This window comes from Aulostomus chinensis, chromosome 4 (assembly GCF_037954235.1).
Source record: "Aulostomus chinensis isolate RoL2024-O1b breed Wild chromosome 4, RoL_Achi_v1.0, whole genome shotgun sequence".
Classification (NCBI taxonomy): domain Eukaryota; kingdom Metazoa; phylum Chordata; class Actinopteri; order Syngnathiformes; family Aulostomidae; genus Aulostomus; species Aulostomus chinensis.
Genome location: NC_141323.1, coordinates 20,755,222 through 20,774,935, shown reverse-complemented (window position 1 = coordinate 20,774,935; position 19,714 = coordinate 20,755,222). Strand labels below are relative to the sequence as shown.

General features: G+C 42.8%; 1 long non-coding RNA gene and 4 other non-coding genes across 5 annotated transcripts in view; 1 reads left to right on the top strand and 4 right to left on the bottom strand.

Annotated features, from left to right (window-relative positions):
• LOC147262968 (uncharacterized) overlaps positions 1–19,714 on the bottom strand; it is a 355,221-nt gene that overhangs the window by 204,033 nt on the left and 131,474 nt on the right. The window lies entirely within an intron of this gene.
• Positions 7,337–7,408, bottom strand: trnae-uuc (transfer RNA glutamic acid (anticodon UUC)). The gene has a single exon. It is a non-coding gene; the product is annotated as a tRNA-Glu (tRNA).
• On the top strand, positions 12,782–12,853 carry trnah-gug (transfer RNA histidin (anticodon GUG)). The gene has a single exon. It is a non-coding gene; the product is annotated as a tRNA-His (tRNA).
• On the bottom strand, positions 15,199–15,271 carry trnaf-gaa (transfer RNA phenylalanine (anticodon GAA)). Its single transcript has one exon. It is a non-coding gene; the product is annotated as a tRNA-Phe (tRNA).
• Positions 17,893–17,974, bottom strand: trnas-aga (transfer RNA serine (anticodon AGA)). Its single transcript has one exon. It is a non-coding gene; the product is annotated as a tRNA-Ser (tRNA).

Here is a 19,714-nt window from a genome sequence, read left to right as displayed (position 1 = left end):
TCAAAGCCACACCTACGGACAATTTAGAGTATCAATCAGCCTCGTCCCCTCTTGATGTCTTTGGACTGTGGGAGGAAGCTGGAGTACCAGAGAGAACCCACACAGACACAGGGAGAACATGCAGACTCCACACAGAAAGATCCTGTGCTCAAGTTTGGGCTCAAACCTGGAACCTTTTCACTGTGAGGCAACAGTGCTGACCACTGCACAACCATGTCTCCCAGGATATATTATCCAAGAATTATTTTGATTTATGATATGATTATTGACATTTTAACAATTTTACCACTTCAATAATTATGTACCACCTAATAAATCAAGTGCACACTTTATCTTTGTTCCTGTCATGACTTGAGCTTGGACGAGAACCCAAAGCCACGACTCCCAGGCAAGGTGCCAGATGAAGAAAGTTTATTACTAAAGTACAAATCAAAACCACTCTTATGAGGAAAAAAGCCTAAACTACAAAAACTCAAACTCACTCGACTGAGGAGAACCTGACTAGACAAAGTGACAAAGAAACTCAAAGTTAGATCAGGTAAGGAGCACGGCATGGAAAACAAAACCTGACTAGACAAAGATTCAACAAAAACACAAACTTGATGAGGCATTAAATGACGTAGCACGTTTGGAACTGACGGAAAAGACAAACTCGCACCAGACAAAGAGAAATGCAGACGACATAAACTCATGAGGTGACGGAAACAGGAGGACACAGTCGGGGTGGGGAAGACAATCAGACTGGTGGGAAATCCACCACGGGGAAGTGGAAGTTACCAGAAACTGGGAGGATGGTTAAATTTCAAAATAAAACAGGACGTCATGACACAACATAGACACATGGCAAACAAAGAACACCACTACATGCATGGACATGACAGTTACAAGAGTATTTAAGTCTGTTACATCACCAAAGAGGACCAGTATCATGATGGGTTTATTGAGAAAGGACTCCAAAAAGAAACTGAAATTCCAGACTGGAGTATCAAGACTCTGAGAGGGTCATGTTCACTCAGACCTGGATTAACAACTGTGACATGATGAGTTTCCAGGACCTTTTCAATTACGGTGCTATGAGCCAACTTAAAGGAAATAGAAGGGAGCTGTGCCCCCCCTCCCCCCTCCCCCCTCCCCCCTCCCTCAGTGGAGGAGGAGAGGAGCAGGAGACCTGTCACAGGAGAGGAGAGGTGCTGGTGACCAGTAAACCTGCCTCAGTGGTCTTTTCTGGTGTCAAATGCTCACACGTACACACAATTATCACAGTTACTGAGGACAGAAAAATGATGGAGGTCGTACTGGAGAAGAGTTCAAACTGGAGCCAGGAGGCAACGACCATTCCATCATCCATCTTCCAGCATTCCCCTCCAGCACTCACTATCACCCAGAAGTCCATCCTGTTAGACTGGAAACCTCCAAACAACCTCAACATCCTACAGTGGAAGAAGCTGCTGATGAGCAGAAATCCCTGGAAAAATGTCTGCATCCATCAACCATGAAACCACCAACTTCAGTAAAACCTGGTCCACTACCATCAATAAATGAACCTGACCTCCAACCCTCAAAGTGACATTGAACACACAAACACCCAACACATTCAATACACACACACACACACACACACACACACAAGCTCCACTCACCCTTTATTCTTTTTAAAATGTCTTTATTTGTTCATACATTTATTGTTTTCATTACAATATCATAATCATATTATATTTGATATTATTGTTGCTGTATTAGAAACATTTCTACTGATCGTGGTGATAACAACAAAAGCATTGAAAAGGATACCATTGATTCTGAATAATACAGAATTACTGCATGATGAAATTATTATTATTGTTATTATTATTAATACTCTCACTCAATCAATATTTTGTTCTATTCTATTATTAATAATGTATCATTTCAGACATTATAACTATGTTCTGGTCTCTTTCTCCTCGTCCACTTGCTTGTTTATATATTTTTTGACAGTAGAAATGCTACAAATCCTGTATGAGGAATCACTGCAAGTGGAGGAGGAAAAAAAAGGAACAGCAAACCAGAGATGAACAATTTATCCTCATTCACCATTCTTATTACCAAACACAAGTTATTAATGAAATGTGACACTTCTCTCTCATTATTATAATTATTATTATTATCATTATTATTATTATCACTGTTTTTGTGGCATCACTGTTTTCTGGTTCTCATCACTACTCTTGCTATTATTGTTCTGTCATTAACAATGTTGTTAATGATGACATCACCTTTATATTAATATCACAACTATGGTTATTGTTTTTCTTATTATGGTGATAGTCATTAATTACATATTTCCACTCTTTGTCTCCTATGTGTTTGTTTATTCTTTGCTGTACAAAATTATTGTGGAATTATATTTTATTGATATTTCTGTATGATAGAAACCAGAGGTTCTCAATTACAAATGTTAAAAGGCCTTAAAGTAGGATTTATTTCTCCACCCATTCATTTATTCTATTTCTTTTTTCAATGATCTTCTTCAGATGTCATTCATCAGCCTACCATGATAGATATTCATCATTCATTATTAATATGATTGAGATACAAAGATAATGAACACAACACACACACCATCAATTTACACACAACACTGACACAATATTAGTCTCAATAATAATGAATTATTGATTTGGTAAAATTATTTTTAGTTTCTTTTTTCCCCCAGATAATTCTTTTAATTTTAGCATTTCAATTCATGAATTAATCTTGTTCATTGTTTCCTCCAATTTCCTGCCTCTCCCTTTCCAGTTTGTCCAGTCCTCTTTAAAGAGAAAACACACAAAATGACTTTCAACCGTCCGATTGCTCAACTACTTGAATAAATGAATAATAAATAAATGAGACAAATATGTCATGAGCAGACGCCCTGACATTGGGTCTGGGGGTTGAACTGGGAGGAGATGGAATAGCGGCTGGTGGCTTCCATCAGCAGCTTCCTCCTTTCGTTTGGTTCCACACCCGACGCTGCTAACTAGTGGCTAGCCAGCCTCAGCTGTGAGCCTCTGCTGCTGATGCTGACTGGTTGCTAGGCAACCAGGTTCCCCCCTCCTCCTTCTCTCTTTGGGACACTCATACATACACACACACACTCACACACACACACACACACACACACACACACACACACACACACACACACGTTATCACTTTTTATCTTTTGGTTCGATTGAACCGTTATACCAACGTGTTGCTGATTGATTGATGCATTGTGTTTAATAAACATTTTTAATCATAAGAGAGAAGTCGCAGTGTCTTTTGTGTCCAAAACTGTGGTCACGTGTCTCAGTGATAGGCAGCGCTCTGATCTCACCCTTCTAAGATCAGAGTTGTCCCTGTTTAGTTGATATTACAGAATATTGACTGTTTAGTGGATAAACTCTGTTTGAGACTGACAATTTTTCCAAATTTGGTCAACATTTTAGTTTCCCTGAACTCATCAGGGTGGTGCCCCGATTGATTAATATTCAATATGAATTAGTATTTCATTCAATAATCAAAAATTATATTCATAATTATTGACAATTATAATTTTGACCAAATCGCTCCTCAACGCACAACATTGGCAATAAAGTCTTTTCTGGTTCTAACCCCCCCTCCCCAAACACACACACACACACACACACACACACAAACACACACACACACACACAATTTCTGTAAATGTGGCTTCAGTTTCTTTGATTCTAGTTTCTTATTTCATGGTTCAGTTGTTGACACTCGGTCTTTTCTCAGCGTTCCTGTTATCTTGTCTCTCCTGCTTCATGTAAATTAAAAGAATATTTTTCAAGTTATTCTGAAACTAAGCTGAGACTAGTTAGACTGTGGTGGACCGACACTCTCTGGGTTTAGCAGCAGCTCAGCCACCTCATGTGATTGAACTACTGTGTTTGTACCAGCACACTACAACTGGAGAACAGTCCATTTATTTGACTTCTTGACATACGGAACACAGAACATCAGAGCAGTTGAGGGCCGACTGGAGCAAACAGTGAGGGAGTCAATCCAGAAATGCAGCTGCTGCCTCCAGGACATGAGCCAGTTGATTTGAGCCGTTTCAAACACACGTCTATCTGAACCATGCAGATCAACAACACCTCCAACAGGAAGCCTACCTGAGCTCCACAGCACCAGCAGCACCAGCAGCACCAGCAGCACCCTGCCATCCATGTCCAGTGTCAAGCTCCTCCGATCGTCTGCTACTAGTTTCTTCACTCTTATTTCCTCATCAGGACTCTTAAGTGCAGCTTTTCATGTCCGTGTCAACAGCTCCTGATGTGCTGAAGTGATACAAAGATAAAGCTGAGGGTCGGACACGTCATCCACATCAGAGTTGCGACACTCATGATCTTCTGATCAGATGAGCAGTTTCCTCTCCTTCACTGCTGCAGACGCATCAGATTGTCAGCACCACATCTCCTGTTTCCTGATATAAAACGACACCTACTTCATAAAACAAGCCTGACCAACTTAACACATTTCATGTCAACTGCATTTAACAACACAGAGATGTTTTGTTAAATCCTACTAGAGGTGAATCTCATCCATGATTCTCCAGACATTTTTTAGGACGTCTGACAGTTTCAGCATCTGAGGAGGCAGACGACAGCGTGTCTGAAACAGAGGGTTTCAAAGTGAAGTCCTCAGATAAATTAGCTGAGTTTCACTGGACTGCTAACGAAGGTCAGAGGAGAGAGAGAGAGAATAAAGATAGATGGATAGATCGAACAAGCAGTGTACATAAGAATGAAATTTCATTCCAGAGGCAAAAACACAACACTGCACAACAAAACAGTGAACCCTCCTGAGCACAGGATGAAAGCAAGCTTTTCCCAGGCATTTAATAAAAGTAAAATCTGACAAAATCTCTGATCTGACTTTTAAATCCATTTATCAAAATGACACTTTTACTGACTTCAGGTGATTTCCTTGCTGTCGTTACTTCTCATTTTTAGGGAGTTTCTTGATCGTCACTCAGGACTTCATCCCCCATGTTTGTGAAGGAAACAGGAAAAAAAGACTGAAAACTGACACACATTCCTGGAATATTAATAACAAACCTGCCAGAGGAATCATGAATAGAACATACAGGAAAAAAGTTAATTCACTTTAATGATAGTTTTGAGTGTCAACTCACTGATCCTGGATCAGATTTGAGTTTAAAGGATAAAAGCAACTGGACTTGCTTGAATGTCTTGAAGAGGCTTCATCATCCAGGTACTTCTTATCTTGTAGTAACTGCAGTACTTCAACCTTTAACTTGGTCATGTTCACACATTGTCACCACATATTTCAAAGCAGGGAAACTGAACTGGTGATTTCAGGCCTGTTAAAAGAACCCTGCAAGTGAATGTGTTGGTCAGACCAGCAGATTGAGGGCCAAGTGTTTCCATGTATTTCTGTGTGAGAAGCAGCGTTGCACCACAGGCTTGTATTTTTGTGTCAAATCTACAAATCTTTGTTCAGTCGTACAAGCAGGAGGAAGGGGAGGACATTGGGTGAAAGTGAGAGTCAGAGGCTGATAGAGAGGAGGGGGGAGGCCGGTGGAGACAAACCACAATCATGAGACGTTTATCAGCACAGACGTGCAGCATTTAGAGAGACGACCTGATAGAAACCTTTTTTTGCTCTTAACTTGCTTTTGCTGGTCTACAATGTTAGAGAGAAGAGAGAGAAATTCACAACACTGGACCGGGCTGATACCAGCGGAACCAGAGCTCCGCTCCTCCAACCTAAAATTAACTTGAGGTCACTCGGTGCATTTTGCTGCTTCCTAACTTGATCTTTTGAAACACATCAGCTTCATTGGGAGAGTGAACAAGAAATGAAATGGTCTCCCTACAAGAGTCACCTTCAAGCTGCTGAGGCAACATGGCTGCTGATCTCTGGTCCTTTTGCTTGAAGCACCGTTGCTTCCTTGGCCGGATACAATAACCCAGTACAAACACTAAGTAAGTGCATTGAACAAATCAACCATTGGATGTGCCAGAATTTTCTTCAGCTGAACAAAGTTAAAACTGAAGTCATTGTTTTTGGAGTTGAAGAAGAGCGATTAAAAGTCAGAGCTCAGCTTCAATCAGTAATGTTAAAAGCACAAACCAAACCAGAAATCTTGGTGTAGTCATGGACGCAGACCTGAATCTTAACAGCCACATAAAGACAATTACAAAGTCAGCCTACTATCACCTGAAGAACATATCAAGGGTTAAAGGACTGATGTCCCAACAGGATTTGAAAAAAGCTTGTCCATGCGTTTATCTTCAATAAACTCGACTCCTGTAAAAGTGTCTTCACAGGTCTCCCTAAAAAATCCATCAGACAGCTCCAACTGACTCAGAATGCTGCTGCTCGAGTCCACACGAAGACCAGGAAAGTAGATCATATCACTCCAGTTCTCAGGTCTTTACACTGGCTTCCTGTCTGCCAAAGAATTGATTTTAAAAGACTACTGCTGGTTTATAAAGCACTGAATGGTTTAGGACCAAAATTCATTTCTGATCTGCTGGTACGTTTTGAACCATCCAGACCTCTCAGGTCGTCAGGAACAGGTCTGCTTTCTGTCCCCAGAGTCAGAACCAAACGCGGAGAAGCAGCATTTAGTTTCTACGCTCCACATATCTGGAACAAACTCCCAGAAAACTGTAGGTCTGCTGAAACTCTCAGTTCTTTTCAATCACAGCTAAAAACCCATATGTTTACCGTGGCCTATTATTAAATCAAACTTGAGGCCTCTGATCAGTATCTCACACTGCACTGTAACTTCTATCTGCCTGTTTAGCTTCTATCTCTAACTTTACTTAAGCTGCAATGTAACTCTTCTAATTGTGTTGAATGTCTTTCTCTGTCTTTACTTTCTCTAATTATGTTGAATGTCTTTTTATGTTTGTTTTATGTAAAGCACGTTGAATTGTCCTGTTGCTGAAATGTGCTGTACAAACAAACTTGCCTTGCCTTGCCTTGCCTCACTGTTCTGTGTTTGTTCTGCTCAGTGGAGGAAGGAACGAAGGACTGGAGCTCTAAGTTTTTCTGTTCCTACATCAGTGAACACACTTTCTGTGCTGAGAAGGAACCAAAGCTACTAAGGAGGATTACAGAGTTTGTCCTTGCAGGAGTCAGTGACTTAATAGTGTCTAACAAAGGGTTGAATCTGAATGTGACAGTTCCCCTTCAACTTGGGGCCATGGCAGAGTGAACCAAGAACACTGGCAATGGGGGTGAGAGTGGAGCCAACGATGGATTCACAGTTCATCACCTCCACCATAATGTGGACCACCTTTCCTGTATCCAGTTTCAACCTCTAAAGAACTCATTCCCTGACCGGGAATCAAACCCGGGCCGCGGCGGTGAAAGCGCCAAATCCTAGCCACTAGACCATCAGGGACCACACAGAGCTCTCCAACAACAGAGATGATACACAATGACTGTGGTCTCAGTTGAGCTGAGCCACTCAGACACAGTCACCCATTCAAGCTGGGCCTGATACCACACTTCAGTACAGACAGAGAGAAAGAAGACACACGGGATCCTTTGAAGAAAATGCAATAAAGACAGGAAGCCCCCATCACATCGTCAGTGTTTCAGTGACTGGCATTGTGAAGAGACTGAGACAAAGTCACGTTATGAATGGAGGGCTGAGTTGGAGCAGAGAGGGGGCAAGATCCTGGGGGTGGACTGTCTTTGGGAAGCTGAGGTGTCTGGTGGTCTTGGTGGACCCTCTGTAGCTCAACTGAGACCACCAGAGTCAGTGTGACTGTAAGCCTTCAAAGCCAGCATGAAGGAGCTGGTTTTATCTTTGAAGGGGAAATCACACACACAGCTACTCTCAGTTCCCAAATGTGTGTGTCCTCACTCCTCCGTCCTCCTGCTGCCCTCAGAATACAGACACAATTCAACCTGGTAGGTCTGGTGCATAGAAGTGCTCCTGAAAAGATTTGTGTCAGCCCACAGCTGGCTGTTCTTACCTGGAACCTCAAGATGAAACTGCTTCCACAGATTGGAAATGAATCTGATGTTGACTTTTGGACAAATCACCTGTTCATCAGTTCAACCATCACTTCCATCCATTTTCTACTTCTTATCTTATGATAGAAAGGAGTCTATCTGCTGTGTGACGGAGGCAGTTACTGTGAGCTGCTGCATGTCTCAGCTGTGTGTGTGTGTGTGTGTGTGTGTGTGTGTGTGTGTGTGTGTGTGTGTGTGTGTGTGTGTCAGTGACGTGCGGTCAGGGGAGGCAAGTGAGGCTTTGGAAAGATACTACAAAATTTTATATACATGATTATATACACTACTTTTTCAATTAGAATGTGGATCAGATCAGCTGATTTCAGTGTGAAGTCCATCCCTCCATCCACTTTCTATTCTTATCCTTTAAGGGTCACGGGGGGGGGGGGGGGGCGATCCCAGGTGACATTGGACAAGAGGCAGGGTTCACCCTGGACAGGTCACCAGTCCATCAGGAGAAATGAGGTGGTCGGTATCATGCAACCTAAACTAAAACATCAGTCAGATCAAATTCAGGTTAAAGCAAGAGTCTCCAGATCAAAGTCAGAATTCCTGATGATGTCATCAGGACTTTGACAGTACCTAGAATTCTGTCTTTGATCTCAGGAGGACATGAAAGAAACACAATTGAGGAAAGTAGAAGAGAGCACATTCAGCTTCATTAGAAACACTTGAACTGTTGAACAGTAGAATTTGTTTGAAACAGTTTACAACACTTAGTGACAGGATTGAAGAGGGAAGATTTTTCTACTTTAAATTTAATTCTAACTTCAAAGTCAAGTCAAGTCAAGTCAATTTTATTTATAAATGCCAAATCACAACAGAAGTTATCACATGACACTTTACAAGTTTATCTACTGAGATCGGTACCCTGGAAGGTATCACCTTGGCCCCCAGCACGACCCTAAGGAACCTTGGAGTTCTCTTTGATGAGGATCTGTCCTTTAATGCCCACATTAAGCAAATTTCTAGGACTGCTTTCTTTCATTTGTGAAACATTGCTGAGATCAGACACATCCTGTCTCAAAAAGATGCAGAAAAACTAGTCCATGCCTTTGTCTGCCTTTTGCCTTGCCTTTGAGAATTCAAAATTCTCCTTCTAACATACAAAGTCCTCAACAGTCAGGCTCCTTCATACCTGACAGAGCTCCTAGTCTCCTATTATTCAGCTAGAACCCTTCGCTCCCAGGATGCAGGGTTACTGGTGGTTCCTAGAGTTCTAAAAGTACACTGGGAGCCAGAGCCTTCAGCTATCAGGCTCCCCTCCTGTGGAACCGTCTCCCAGTTTCGGTCCAGGATGCAGACACCCTCTCGACCTATAAGAACAGACTAAAGACCTTCCTTTTTGATCAGGCTTATAGTTAGGCTGCTTAGGCTGGCCCTTAGATATGCTGCTATAGGCTTAGGCTGCTGGGGGATCTCCCATGGTGCACTGGGCTTCTCTCTCCTCCTCTCTGTCCTCCTGTATGTGTCATACATAAATCATACTCATACGTATTACGAACTCGTCTCCTTTTCCGGAGCCTGAGTTTATTGACTGATTGACTGAAAACGAGCAAACATAATAGGGTCTTCGCCTGAAGTACCTTCAGGCTCAGGCCCTAACAAATCATGTCAGAGATGTGTTCTAACACCCCTCAGTAATGGTCAGGAAACACAACAACCTTTTGTTTATTTCCATGATTTTCTTGAGGTTCATTTTACCATTTTTTTAAACTGAAATCGAGGGTTTACTGACTAAAAAAAGGTCCAGAGGCCCACAACAAAATATTCAAATCAATATTTCCGTGGATAAGGAAGCCTAACAAGGAAACCAAGAGATGGGAAACAACTTGGATGATAGAAAATTGTTTTTAGTTTATTTGACAGCTGATTGAAGACGTGGGTCAAAACTGACCTGTTCACATAAGAGATGGGAACAGAAAGCTAACACAAGAGGAAGGTTGAAGCTATGAAAAAGGAGTTTGATAAAAATCTTGAACTGACAGTAGAAATATCCTTTTGTATGTTTACCTTTGTTGACAGAAGTCACTTTAGCTTGGCAGTGAAAAGAATCTCTGCTAGCTTGACAAATAAGTGGCACAAACTGGGTTCAAGCTGGACTTTGGACACTGGTATCTGCAACAACTCCCATCAACTCCTAATCTAGCATCTCTGCTGTGCTCAAACTATTTTACAGAACATTTGACAGACCTGTGGAGCAGTGAGGACAGACATGAGTTGATCCACATGATCCACTGAAGCGCCATTTTACCCTGCCACTGAGGTCACCAACATGAGCTGGAGTTGGGACTCTTGAACTGAACCTGGTATCACAGCGACACCTACTGCTGCTAAATGGAACAGCAACATTGAACCCAAGTACAGGATTGAAGGGAGACTGATGGTCGCTGTTTGGGTTTTTGAAGAACAAGGAGGGCGTTGGTTCAAGCTGGATTCTCAGAGACTATTTCCCCAACCTCTACATTGGCATCTACGCTGTCATCCAGTCAGGTGACTGAAGTCATCCAGTCATGTGACTGAAGTCATCCAGTCATGTGACTGAAGTCATCCATTCATGTCAGTGATGTCACTTGGCAGGACTGTCATTGCCATCACATTCTAGAAAAGAACCCAGACTCCACATTTACTCCTGTCTATTATTGTGTCCCATCCTCCTGGTCCTTACTCTGAATTCTCAGAGTTTATATCCAGTTCAGTTCTCAAAACAGATGAAGTCATGAGTGTAGATTAATTTCCTTTTCTCCACTGATTATATGTCAAGGTTTGTGTGTGGGGGTGGAGCCTATCCAAGCAGCCTTTGGACAAGAGGCGGGGTTCATCCTGGATGTGTCACCAGTCCGTCACAGGGCCAACACATAGAGACAGACAACCATTCACACTCACAGCCACACCTACAGTCAATTTAGAGTATCAATCAGCCTCGTCCCCTCTTGATGTCTTTGGACTGTGGGAGGAAGCTGGAGTACCAGAGAGAACCCACACAGACACAGGGAGAACATGCAGACTCCACACAGCTGGGGCTCGAATCTGGAACCTTCTTGCTGTGAGGCCACAGTGCTGACCACTGCACCATTGTGTCCCCTGAAAATGCCACCAGATCGTTTGGATTTCCTTTAAAATCAAGTACACATGAACATGAAGAGGTTTTCACAGGGCTGGTGGTGCAATGGATAGCATGACTGACTACTGTCAGAAGATTCTAGGTTCAACTCCTGGCTTGCGCACTTAAAACTTTATACTGAGAAGCTTTCACACCTGAAGTGTGAACCACTGCTAAAAGTCACTGAAATCCTCCAAGGTTTCCTCCTTGTCTGCTGTAAGCATGAACACATGCATGGATCCTGCTACCTCTCACATGTTAAGCTGGCACTTGACAGTGACAGCAGGAGAACAAAAGAGCTTGGTTCTAACATTACTTGACAGCACTTTTTAGGGCCTGAGCCAGAAGGAACTTCTGGCAAAGACTCCATTATTTTTTCCACTTTTTTTTCTTCTTGCAATCAACACTGCCCAGAGTTGATCTGCAGGAAATAAGACTCATACAATTGATGCAGTTTGGTCAGACGGTGCAGACACACTTGACACCCAGAGAGGTGAGCAGGTTTTGGACCAAGTTGAAACTTGTGAAGTATTTGAGACAGAAAATGACAGAAAGCTGTGGCTGTGTTCTGGTTCTGCATGTTTCAGATTTATTCCCCTCCCAGTAATGTCTTATTTCCAGCTCTGCTCTCCCTCAACTACTGTTTAGTGTCATATTTATTTTGCTGACTACTTCATTGACATGTGGTCAAAATGTCTTGTGTTTCCTGAAATTAACTGAGTGCTGCTCAGTAAAGTAGACATGACTTGAGATTCTATTCCTGCTTGGTCCATTTCAACATTCTTATCCTTCCTAGCATTGGAGATAAAGTATCAGTCAGGGCTGTACTTGATTAGTACTGCATATAGTACACATCAGTCACTGCCATTACACAGTGGAATGGAAGTTGAAATACTGTTGACCAGCAAGCTGAAAACTGTTGTGGTATTTGACAATTCTATTGTTTCTGAATGAAAATCATGTGAAGGAGAATCATTGAGACATCCTAAAAATGGCTGAGGTCTGCTGAGCTGCAGCAGGTCTGAGCTGCTTTTGATGCCCAGATGATGAGGAGGCAGTGAATGTTGGGTTTGGTGGAGCTGAAAAAATGCTGCAGGTGTTGAGAGGTCTGCTGGTGTCCAGGACTTCCTCTCCAGTTCTCAGCTTCTCCCTGCAGTTCCCACAAACACCACAACAGTCCTGGAACCCCTGCAGATGGTGGAGGACCATGATGACCCCGATGCACCATCAGGCCATCAAAAACCAGTCCTGATGATCAAAAAGGTCCCTCCACTCATCCAGCGTCAACTCTAGAAGAAGCTTCTGGAACAGATGAGCAAACGCACTCAACTAGAAATCATGATTTAAACACAATGTTGATTTTTACAATTTCCTTCAATGTTTTAAAAACCATCAAAGTAGACAGAAGCCCAGATGGTCCAAACCTGTTTCCTGTCTCCTGCCATTGTGGAGAGCCTCTGTTCTGTCCTGCTGCTGTCCAGTTGTCTCTACTGAGCTCCTCTGCTGGTTCCACCTTGAAGAGGGTCTGAGCTAAAATTGAACCTTGGGGAACTTCAACCTTTGATCTCAGAGTTTTGTGTTTGATTTTAGAATTCTTTCTTTGATCTCATCTGAGACAAAGACATGGAAGCTCAATCTGATGTTGAGGAGGCCGTGATCGTATAGTGGTTAGTACTCTGTGTTGTGGCCGCAGCAACCCCGGTTCGACTCCGGGTCACGGCAGCATGAGACAAATTTCTTGTGTGTATTGATGGACACAAACCAAGCAGAATTTTCCCACAATGCAATAGGGCGGTGTTTGGTCAGTGTTGAGCAGGCGTCAGTCTGACAATGATGTCATATTATTTTGTTATCACTTGACCAGACCCAAAAGTAGGCTCCAGGTATCAGTTTCTTCTCAATGCTAATATCTGCTAGCTTAGTCTGCTACTTTGATGGCTCTGACTACAAAAAGGTCCAGACCCCTGGATATGGTGGTTCCTTCCTAAACGTAGATTCTGTCAGCTCATGTTTTGAAATCAACTCACCATGAACACAAGTAGATTTCAATGGACTGCAAATGTGTCTCATTTAATGGTAAACATGTCAAATATAAATTCCATCACCTGAGGAGGTCTGCTGCTGGAATTAAGCTCCAGATATTCACAAGATATTTTATATCTTAAAATAAAGCATTTTTATATTTGATTTATTATTCATTAGCCTGCTTCATGTGGTGTGATTTTATGTGTCCTATATTGAATCGAACTTTGTAAACGATCGTCCCTGAGGATGTTGAATGATGTCAAAAAAGTGTTCTCTCAGCTCTCCTTTCCTCTAAATAGAGGAGTCTCTGCTGAGGTCGTTCCCTCTCAGAGTCCTGACGTCTATTCGGATGCACCGAGAGACTCAGGCAAACAGAAGACAAGGGCAAGTGAAGTAACCTGAAAATGAGAGGGAAGGTTCGACATCAAACTAAAACAGGAAGAACAGGACACAAATGGGATATCAAAATAAGAGAGACAGAAGATGGAACTCCATTTCCTTTCTGAGTCTGAGTCACAGGATTGATAGAGTAAAAATAAATGTCCTACCACAAAATCTCTTTCTAGTTCCAGGACCAACTGGAGAAATTGCCTTCAAAACCGTTTCTGAATTGAACAAAATGCTTTCCAGATTTATCTTGCAGGGGAAGAAACCCAGGCTCAAATTTAAACCACGACATGAATGAGCCCCAGTTCCTGCTGTACTGGCCCATCAAAATCTGGAAAAACGTTTCCGTAAAGTCCAAATCTCAATGAATAATCTGGAATGTTAACAGGAGAATATCACTACAAGTCATTTAATGATGTGCTTTTAATCCTGGGTTCAAGCCTCATGAAATGAACCCTAGATTTAAATCCTGGATTCAAAGAGAGTAACAACTTTCTACTCACTTGTGGAAAATGGAAATTTAAAAGATTTGAAAGCCTGAGAAGAGAATATCACTGAGAAAGTCTGACTTTTTAGAATCCTCTTAGGTGAGCAATTATTTTAGAACACGACATCAGAAATGAAACAGACTTTAATGATCCAATGCTGAAAATATTCTTGGCTGCCCATCAAGAAACAAGAAAAACCTCATATCATATGTTGTTTTCCGTTTGACCTGATTCTTGGTTGTCAACTAACTGCTCATTGGCTTTCTTGATGGAACAACAAAAGCAAAAGTTGAAGACTTTGAATATCCAGGCCTCTGGCGTGATTCTCAGCTGTCATTTAAATTTCACATGAACTCAGTGTCCAAGCAAATATCTGGTGGGCTAAAATTACTTTTGTCGTTCTGTTGACTTTTTCCATAAGACGTCTGGAAAAGTATTATAACACAGTTCATGTTCCCAATGTTGGACTACGCTGGTGGTTTCTATGGGAACACTGGTGACGGCCCCAGGCCTGGGTCCTATGCAGCGTTGTGTGTGCAGGGTCCTGTTGGTGGGTGTGTTTGTGTCTTTGCAGGTTTGACGTCCTCAACAGTCAGGTTCCTTCATACCTGACAGAGCTCACAGGTGAACCCTGCCTCTCGCCCATAAATGCTGGGATAGGCTCCAGCCCCCCTGCAACCATTAATGTGGGTGTTTTGTTAATTGCATGCCACATGAAATTATTATTGGTCACTTTTCTAGCAACAGTCTCACAGTGGCAAGACAAGAACACTTCTGCTTTTGATGATGACAGTTTGTTCAACACTGAACTTCATCCAGTACCATGTTGTCAAACACTGGAACATCCACAGCACCTGAACAGGGACTTGAACCCTGGACCCTCTGATTAAAAGTCTGATGCTCTACCGTCTGAGCTACTCAGGCTCTTTCTACAGAATTTAGACAGGAAAAGAAACACCTGTGAAGGTCAAACTGATGCTTTCTTGACTTGTTCAATACTCCATGTTAAAGTCCACCATGCTTTTGATTGGCACTGATTCTCTGTGGCAAAATCCAACAAGAGGCTCCAAAAATGTCTTGAATGTCATAAGAATGCACAGGACAAGATGGTAGTTTCCTTCATGTCTGCAGTTCCTCCACTGGAAAGTAAAGTCAATGCTGTTCCTCTGCTGAAACCTGGGATCGGACCAGGGACCTTTAGATCTTCAGTCTAACGCTCTCCCAACTGAGCTATTTCAGCTCTGAGTGAGGGCCCTGCTTCTCTCATTTTATAATCTCTTCCACTCTCACTAGACCTGAGAGAGGATTTGAGCTTCTGAAGTCATGACACATTGAACAGTTCTACAGGACCATTTTTGATGAATGTCTGAATCACACAAGCCTTTTTTGTTTGTCTTCTTCCCAGTTGCCTCAACATTGTGAGAGCCAATAATTCCACATCTGTACCAGACAAACCTCTGGTTGGTGGGTTTTCTGGATCTTTCTGTTCTAACAGTGTCTTTTGTCTTAATTATGCCACTTTCACATGATACAAACACAAAATGAAAAGCAGAACAAGCCAGAACCCAAAATATGGATTTGCAAGGTCAAACAAACAACAACCAGTCAAGCAAATGAAACCAACAGAAAACAACTACTGGTTCAAAACCAGTAAAAAACAAAAACAGAGGAAAAGTCTCTGTGTGCAAGAACATGCATGTGTGTGTGTGTGTGTGTGTGTGTTTAGATGCGTGTGTGTGTGTGTGTGTTTAGATGCGTGTGTGTCAAAAACTGACAACATGAGCCAACAGTGGTGGTGTCTGTCAAAGAGGTGGAGCTCTGTCCTTCACCTGCAAGATTTCAGCAGGCAGCTCAGGTCTAGTTTTCTTCACTGTGCCACCATGATAAGTTTCCTCCTGAGAAGTTCTTGTCCAAGGTCATAGCTGGTAAAAGAATTGTCACAGTGATACTGGGACCCTGCAGTCCAGTCGTCATATCCAGGACCACACTGGACATGGCCGTCTTTGTTTGTTTTGTTGTTGTGCAATGTGAGAGAACATGACAGACCATTTTATACCAAAGACAGGCTGTGTGTGTGTGTGTGTGTGTGTGTGTGTGTGTGTGTGTGTGTGTGTGTGACCATGTTAAATTCTTTTAAATAAATGTGTTTCAACCTGCTATTATTTGTATGCTGTGTGATTTCTGAAAACCAAGACTAACTAAGCGCGCTGACCGATTGAGCCACAGAGACTCTGAGTCTCCTGCTTTTCATGAAGAGTTTTCAGGCTAATTTCAGAGTGTGAGGTCCACACGGCACATTTGAGGGAACATGAGGGACAGCTGAGAGTCTGACTGTCATGGCGAAAGCCTTCAGCACTAGAACTGAAACAGCCCCCACCATCTTAACCCCCCCAGACCAAACATCATCGTCCAGCCTCCAACCAGAGGTCCATCAGTTATCATGGGAGCCACGTGTGGAGTCTGGATTCTTTTCTAGAAAGTGACGGCAATGACAGTCCTGCCAAGTGACATCACTGACATGAATGGATGACTTCAGTCACATGACTGGATGACTTCAGTGCATCCAATTACCAAGTGCACTGCAGCAGTCCTTGTTGCTGTCTGCTGTTGTGTCACAGCAAAGTCTTTGGTGCTGGGATGAGGTCATGGAGACGATCTGGGAGCAGTCCTGATGTTAAATGGACAAAATGTGTCAACATGAAATAAAATTGGAAACCTATTTGAAGCCTTATTTTGTGTTTGATGGACATTTTTTTAAATCTCTAATGACTTGTTTTAACTGAACCTACTGGATCCTGTGGTGCCTGATGAGGAGACAACTTGCAACTCTCTTCTGGCAGGCCTCCCTGCATGCTCATTCAAGCCTCTGCAGATGATCCAGAATGCAGCAGCACGCCTGGTGCTTCCAGCCCAGCGCTGCTCCAAATCTCTAGCCAGACTCTTCTCTTCTGTTGTTCCCAAATGGTGGAACAAACTACCCAACTCTGTGCGTTCTGCTGAGTCCCTTTCTACTTTTAAGAGACAATTGAAGACTCAATTGTTCAGAGAGCACCGAGGCACTTGACCTGACTCTTCTCCTCTTTGTGCTGTGGGGTAGAATAAGTCAGAGGGTCCAAGACCCAGCACTTAGTGATTATGTAGCACTAACTGTGTTGTGTGATGTTGTATGTCTGTCAAAAAAAAGAAAAAAAAAAAGGGAGGGGGGGGCGACACTTCTTCTGCCACTAGATGGCGGTAGCTGTGACCAAATCACAACTGAAGCACGTTTGCGCTTCCTATGGACTTTTCCTTAATTAAGTCTAAATTCTTGCTTGTGTTGTACGTCGCTTTGGACAAAAGCGTCTGCTAAATGAAATTGTGGAATTGTAGAATTGTAGAACTTGGGTACAAAGTTGAAGAGGAGGGTTTTTGGAGGGGAGGGGATTTTTTTTCCAGTGTTGTAAATCAAAATAACTACAACGACATGATAGAATTTCTCAAAATGTCCTGACTAAGATGGATTCCAAACCAAATCAGCTGTCACACACACACACACACACACACACACACACACACACACACCAACTGACATTCCCAGGGACTAAACCAAACCAATTCCTACGTAACCCTAAGCTCCACCTCAGTTCCAGATGAAACTGGTTGAACATGGAACCGTCCCACTTGGAACATTTCCATCACCTTCACCACCACTGGAGTATCAACAAAGATTTTGGTCAACACCAGAATGGTTGAGACAAGACAACATGCTACCAATCCTCTCTCTCTCCCTCATCATCAGCTGCTACAGCCCTTGAAAGAAAACCTTTGACACATGGACCTACAGTAGGAGCAGATGTTGTCTCCCCTGGAACAGCAGTTTAACGTTGTTGGCAGGACTCCAACCTGCGCAGGGAGACCCCAATGGATTTCTAGTCCATCGCCTTAACCACTCGGCCACAACAACTACACTCCCACACACATGAGTAGAGGATTGATATTCAACAATTAATCTTCATCAAAGCACAGTAGATTTTTTTTATCTTCTCACAAACACAAACTATTTGTGTGTGTGTGTGTGTGTGTGTGTGTGTGTGTGTGTGTGTGTTGTTTACCAGCAAGCTGAAAACTGTTGTGGTTTTTGACAATTCTATTGTTTCTGAATGAAAATCATGTGAAGGGACTTCCGGTGACGCCATGATGTAGAAGACACGAGGGAGAATTGCTCCGAGAGAAAACGAATGTAAAAATAGCTCTTTAACGTGATATTAGCAGCAGAAAGGGGTCGAGGACGCGGATAATCAGAGACTAAAGATAAGAGAAATAAAATGGACAAAAAAGGGAAGTCAGCTAAGAAAGAAAATGCGAATGATACAGGCGCCGGCGGAGCGCGGAGCGCCGCACCGGGGATGGCGATGTCCGGAGACGAGGTATCGATGATATTAGCGGAGCTCCGTAAACTACGCCAAGAACATGCAGACGCGGTGACGGAAAACAAAGGAGCCTTAGCAAGACTAGAAGCTAAAATAGCTGAAATGGGGGAGAAAATGGCTCAGTTGGAGCAGCGGTCAGATGAGATGGAAGAGAGGATTAATGACACGGAAGGCCGGACGGCGAGGCTGGAAAGAATGGTCACTTTTCTACTTCAACACGAGGCAAGGCTGTCCGCGAAATGCGAGGACTTGGAATCAAGATCAAGAAGAAACAACATAAGAATACACGGAATCCCAGAGGGCGCTGAGAAAAACGACACCATAGGATTTGTGACTCATTTTATTCAGTCCTCAATGAACTTCCCTGATAAAATGGCGGTTCATTTCAAGAGAGCGCACCGATCACTGACTACGAAGCCGAGAGAAAACACGGCCCCCCCGCGAGCAATAATTGTTCGCTTCCTCAACTACAGGGTGAAAGAACGGCTGATTCAAGAAGCATGGAAGAAAAAGCTCACGTATGAGGGACGTAACATCTACTTTAACCAGGATTACACAAATGAAGTACAAAAAAAGAGGAAACAAGTAAGGGAAGTCATAAAGAAACTAAAGGAGAAGAACGTGAAGGCACAATCTCCATATCCTGCACAGCTGAAAGTCTTTCTGGAAGACGGGACAAAGACGTTTGCCACATTAATGGATGCTGCACCCATGCTGAGGAATATGGGGATTCAGGTGGAGGAGGAGGACGAGACCGAGAGACTACAGAGAGTGATGGCGCAAGGCAGCTGGACCATAATGACGGGACAGAGGGGGAGAAGACAGCAGCCAAACATCACAGAGACGGATCTACGGGCCCTTATCAAGTGAAGTATTTCATACGAAGAGGATGCCCTGAAATATACATGATCAATAAAAGTGTCTGTTAAAAAGGACATACACGAAGACAAATGGAGCTGGTTAAGAGGTAATTTACTACTTATAAAAAAAACAAAAAAACAACAGAGAAAATATTGTTTTGGTTCTATTTTGGAGCAAAATCACTGCTTTTGTGGAGCAAATGGCAACTTTACACAACATCCGAGAAGTTGCAAGTGCACATAGTGCGAACCACCAGAGGGCCTTCGTCACAACTCTCTGGTCAGGGGACAGTTGGGAGTCTTGTTTTTCTTGTTTTTCTTGTTATTGTGTATTCGTTCTTGAGGAGATGCAGACTTATCTTTTTCGCTGTGCTACTTTTTGCACAGTTATATTAGTTAATAAGAGATGTAAAG